This window comes from Acanthopagrus latus, chromosome 10 (assembly GCF_904848185.1).
Source record: "Acanthopagrus latus isolate v.2019 chromosome 10, fAcaLat1.1, whole genome shotgun sequence".
NCBI classification, from domain to species: domain Eukaryota; kingdom Metazoa; phylum Chordata; class Actinopteri; order Spariformes; family Sparidae; genus Acanthopagrus; species Acanthopagrus latus.
In genome coordinates this window covers 13319864-13324857 of record NC_051048.1, presented here as the reverse complement: position 1 = coordinate 13324857, position 4994 = coordinate 13319864, and the positions used below count along the sequence as shown (strand labels likewise).

The following is a 4994-nucleotide window of genomic DNA, read 5'->3' as shown; positions in this document are numbered from 1 at the left end:
CCGGAAGAAATGGCCGCCGGACAACAAACTGGAGTGCAACCGTACATGTTCGAGCCGGAGTCCGACCCAGAACAACAAGAGGCTCCAGAAGAAGTTCAGCAGCCAAGAATGAACATGGATGTTTCTCAGTGGTTAGTAGTTTACTTTTCTTTTCTTTCTTTTTTTTTTTTTTTTACCTCGACATTACTTGTTACTGCACAGACAAATGAAAGTTTTACGTGCTTAGTAGCCGTCTGCCCCGCGCTGTTACAGATCACAACCCCCTTCTCCTGCCCTGAGTGTTTACATAACAAAGCTTAGCCAAACCTCGACTGGCGTTGACTGCTCTGCAGTTGCAGTAACGCGGATGCAATTTAGCAATTGCTGTTACAAGAGAAAAGCGTAACCCCGTATTATTATTTACCTTTATGTGGCCAGGTAAGTCAATTGAGAACCTGCTCTTATTTGCAGGGACGACCTGTAATTAGCTAGCAATGTCTAACAACAGTAGTTTTCAATAAGCCACAGTTGCCTCCCGTCACCTCTCTACCAGCACTATTGTTTTTGAACCGGTTCCAACAGTTTATAAACTTTAAATATTACAAAAGAAACAATGCAATGTGATTGATTGGCTATGTAGTTTCCAATTAATGATATACATTCTGCTTAAAAACAGGTGTTCCTGTGGCAGTTGTGAACAAGTGCCTACAGAGCCCGAGAATATCTGCTGTATGGAAATACCACAGGTAAGTGTGAACACTGGGCAAACAAGGTTGTTATTTTGCAGTCTCTTTTCTTTAATCCATTGTCACTCACTTACCTTTCATAACTTCTAGGTTACACGAAGACTAAGTTACAGCAGCTTCCTGAGCAACCATCATGCATGCTGGACCATCCTGGCCTAGAGCCTGTCTGCCTGAATGTGTTTTCACTGAAGAATGCACTGAACATTTATCGGGCAGACTACGGACCTTTATGTCTGAGAATAGTGTAGTAAGCTTTTTAGTCCCATAAATATTATTAATTTATTGCAAAAGTGTTATGAAGTACATAACTGCTTCCTCTGTCTTACATTGCTTATAGTTTATCTTTACTATCTTTTACTTGGTAACATGAAAACTACATATCAAACAATGAAAACACACAGAACAGTTGGGAGAGATGTTTTATTACAAGAAACAATTGTAGACATACAAAATAAATATCTAAAGTGGAACAGTTAAACTTGCCATGGATGTGAACATTCAGTGCTGATTTTCTACTGAATTGTGTCCAGCAAATATAGATACCTAGCCTACAGAGGCTTTGTAAGCTGGTGCTGGTGCTTTCTGGGGCGAAGAGTGAGAGCTGTGCTGCCTGCTTGTGTGGTGCTGAGGATTCATGCAGAGTTCCCCGACGCTGAAGGACAGTATGTTAGATTCAGTCCTGTCCTTGATTGAACCTTGGCACGTAACTGGCTATAACGTCCAGCTTGTTGGGTCTTTCATACTGAGCCGAGAGGTCTTCAGGGATTGTAAGTTTCAGCACCTCGTTCACATATGGGCCAGGGTCCTGGAAAACCTTCTTGAAGATCAGGTCCAACAGTGCATCAACGTAGTCTGCAGTGCAATAAACAAAAATTAATGTTTACAAGAAAATGCACTAGAACCAAAAAGCCTTGTGCTGCAGTGTTGTCAAGTGTCTCTTCGTATTTCTCCTAATTTATACGTTCTCCTTATTTATTATTTTGAAAACCATCAAAAAAATAATTCAGATTTTATTTGTGTTTATTTTCAAACGTTTGTGTTATTGCCTGTATGTCCATCTTTATTTTTTTATTTGTGGGGTTCAAATAAAAGATTGTAAAACTTACGGAATGTTGGCTCTGCATTCACAGGCTTTGCAGTTCATTCTCCATGCTTAGATTTGGGGAAGTTGACTGTACAGCAGCTCTCCGCCTGTAGATGTTGCCTGTGGTCAGTCAGTATTTTCATTGTAATGCAGGGCAGTCAGGTAGGGTGGAAAAACAGTACTTTAAAAATCATAGTATACACACCAAACTAAAATCAGCTGTCCACCAATCCATATTCATAACAGTAAAACAAAATTACATATTAGAGTAACATAGTGACTAACATTACATCATATGCTTTCGTTCAACAAACCTGTGCTTCTGAAGTGAGACCAGAGAGTTCTCATGGAAAGCTGTGTGCCAACAGTGCATTTCACTGGTTGGTCTGTCTGGCAGGCAACATGATGCACTACAGACTGCTGTACAGATGTGATGACAGAATGATGATTAAAACAATCCATTTGATAAGGCAAATTCTGGCAAATCATAATCCGAGCAAACCCATGCAAATTCCTCATTTCACATTAGATTTAGTAAGTGAGCAATACATATTGTGTCCATGCCTTCATATAACTAATGTTAATCGTAGCACAGCAGACAGGTAACCCCTGTCTCAGGCTCCAAAGCAAAGTAATGATTGCTTGACTGCAGATAAAGTTTTGGTACTGTCAGATCGGGTCTCTCGTACCAGCAGCTAACACTACACACGTAGTATATACGTGTATATCAACACAAAATAAGTCGTTCGTCTGCCAAGGTGCTCCTGGGCATCTAACACACTGTCCTTTAGCCTTTAGCATAACATGCTAATTGACGTAAGGTAGCTCACTGGCCGTGAATAACAGAGCATTTCATACCGTCCTCTCTGCGTGTTCACAGCGGAACATTAGCTCTCCGTCCGCGAACAACTGAGACAATTTCACACCGTCTGATCAGCTGTGAGCATGTGGAGGAGACGGTTTCCCATGCGTGTTCATGTCGAAACGGTAGCTGTAGTAACTGAGAAGTTGTCCGCGGACGATGAGCTAGCTAGCGCTGTTCGGCCGTGAACATGACGATGGCTAGCTAGCGCTGTTCACGGCCGAGTAGCGCTAGCTAGCTCGTCGTCCGCGGACAACTGGGACAATTTCACACCGTCTGATCGGCTGTGAGCATGTGGAGGAGACGGTTTCCCATGCGTGTTCATGACGGAACAGTAGCTGTAGCAACTGAGAAGTCGTCCGCGGACAACATCTTAGTGGATCACCGGCCGTTTAGAAGCGATCAAATCTCAATATCCCAATTCAATTTCTCAGTTCACTGTCATGAGTGCTGATATGACAAATTAAGGTTAGGCAACATTAACATTACCGTGAATCCTAAGACCAGTAAGCCCACTGTTGTAATGTTAGCTCAGCCTCATATTTACATCACCCGTTAGCGTTAGCTCATGTGCTAAACAGCCAAAGTAACACAAACAACACTGTTTTTAAAAATACTTAGTTTCTTCTTCTGTGGCGTTGACACGGACAGTGGGTATTGATCCATCTTTGAGGAACAATCTCGTTGCCAGTCCAGCCTGATACTGACCCTGGTTGCTGAAACAGTCCGGTGTGAAGTGATTGGCACAGACAACAACGCTTTTGCTCAGTGAAGCTGGGACGTTTCCCTGAAAAATAAAATTTAGCCACTTCGCTCTGATATCCTCTTTGGTAGGAAGGCAATGTAGGGAAACATGAGTGTCCGTGCATCCGACGACAGAGCAGGAGTGCTTGGCTTTCAGGTTGCACATGGTTGCGGTCAGACTGTGGCATACAAGTGAAGCGAGAAAATGGCGGATCCTCCTTCAGGTAGCCGGAGTAATATGGGAGGAGATATCCAGCGTGAGGGCTGGAGCATTCAAATCACCCGCACTCTTACGTAAGTGTGCGGGTGAAATCCAAATGGCTCTCTTAGAGACACATTTCCTGACTCCGCCTGTTTACAAAACATTGACGTAGAGGTCCTAAATCACTCTTAAGGGGTCAGGAGGCACTCCGGATATGCAATTATACGTAGTAAAGCAAGGAAAAAGTGGGTTTTGCATAATATGTCCCCTTTAAAACAGGACCAGGCACTGAGATTTCATATATGTTGTTAGCCCAATCAGGGGAAAAACATACAGTTCATGCAGTAAATGGGGCAACGATAGGGCAACGATTAGCCTACTACAGGTCTACAGAACAAAAGACGAGTTAGGCAAAGATGGCCATGGACACTCTTTTTAAGAGACACAAGATTGATGTGCAGAATAAAAAATAATGTAAAATGATGAGACTGTCGTACAGCAGGTGGTGTTATGCACCTGACAGTTGTTCCTGTTCTGCCTGTTCCGTCAGTAACCATGGCCAACTGCAAGGAGGTAACGTTAATTTTGATTAATAATAATTATTATTATTATTACATTTATTGTTTTATTTTTCTCATTTTTTTAATATTATGTTTATAATCTCAGGGGAGAAAGAAGTAGCCTAGATCGAGAATATGAACAAAACAGTTCTACCAAAATAAAAAATGTCTGTGTGCAACAGGGTCCAAGTTACAAAAAATGATCAGCATTTTATCAGATTAATGTCAATAATGGAGGAAAGAAAAAACAGTACTCAGACAACCAATTATATTCAGGGATACAATGGCGATTGGCATGCCCCCGGCCCGCCCCCTTACTGACAAAAACCACCCACTAAAAAAAAATCACTTGAGCACAAGCAGGGGGAGGAGGCTTTTGCAAGTGAGCAGTCTGCACTCACGCCAGCAGGGGAAAGTATTGCGAGCGGACTCTGCGCACGCTTGTGCTGTTTTTCTCCTGGCAGGCCACAATATCGCTCCAGGGGGCAGAGATGCAGGATAAAAAATAGCTTGCAAGTGCTTGGAAAATCGCTTGGGGAAAAAAAATGCATGTGCGGATGTTTGATTTGTGCGTGCAAATGTTTTATTGCGCGCGAGAGTCTCAATGCGCGTGCATGATTTATGGCAGTATTCTATGCCCATACTGGAGCCTTTTTGGCATTGGTGACACCAACACTGTGTCCACCAAATAAATAGCCTTCCACACACAATTGCGCTTCTTAGCCTTTCCCTCAGCTTTTGACAAGGTTTCAGTCATGAATCAATATTAATTAGGGGCGTTTATCTGAATATTCATAGGCAAATATGGGCATGGTAT

The 4994-nt window shown here is 42.5% G+C and overlaps 2 long non-coding RNA genes across 2 annotated transcripts; one reads left to right on the top strand and one right to left on the bottom strand.

The window, feature by feature from the left end:
- On the top strand, positions 1–1376 carry LOC119027358. Its single transcript, XR_005077360.1, has 3 exons — positions 1–131; positions 656–967; positions 1256–1376. It is a non-coding gene; the product is annotated as an uncharacterized LOC119027358 (long non-coding RNA).
- Positions 1131–3784, bottom strand: LOC119027357. Its single transcript, XR_005077359.1, has 3 exons — positions 2124–3784; positions 1832–1929; positions 1131–1577 (listed from the first exon to the last, which is right to left on the bottom strand). It is a non-coding gene; the product is annotated as an uncharacterized LOC119027357 (long non-coding RNA).
- Between the last annotated feature and the right edge of the window lie 1210 nt (positions 3785–4994).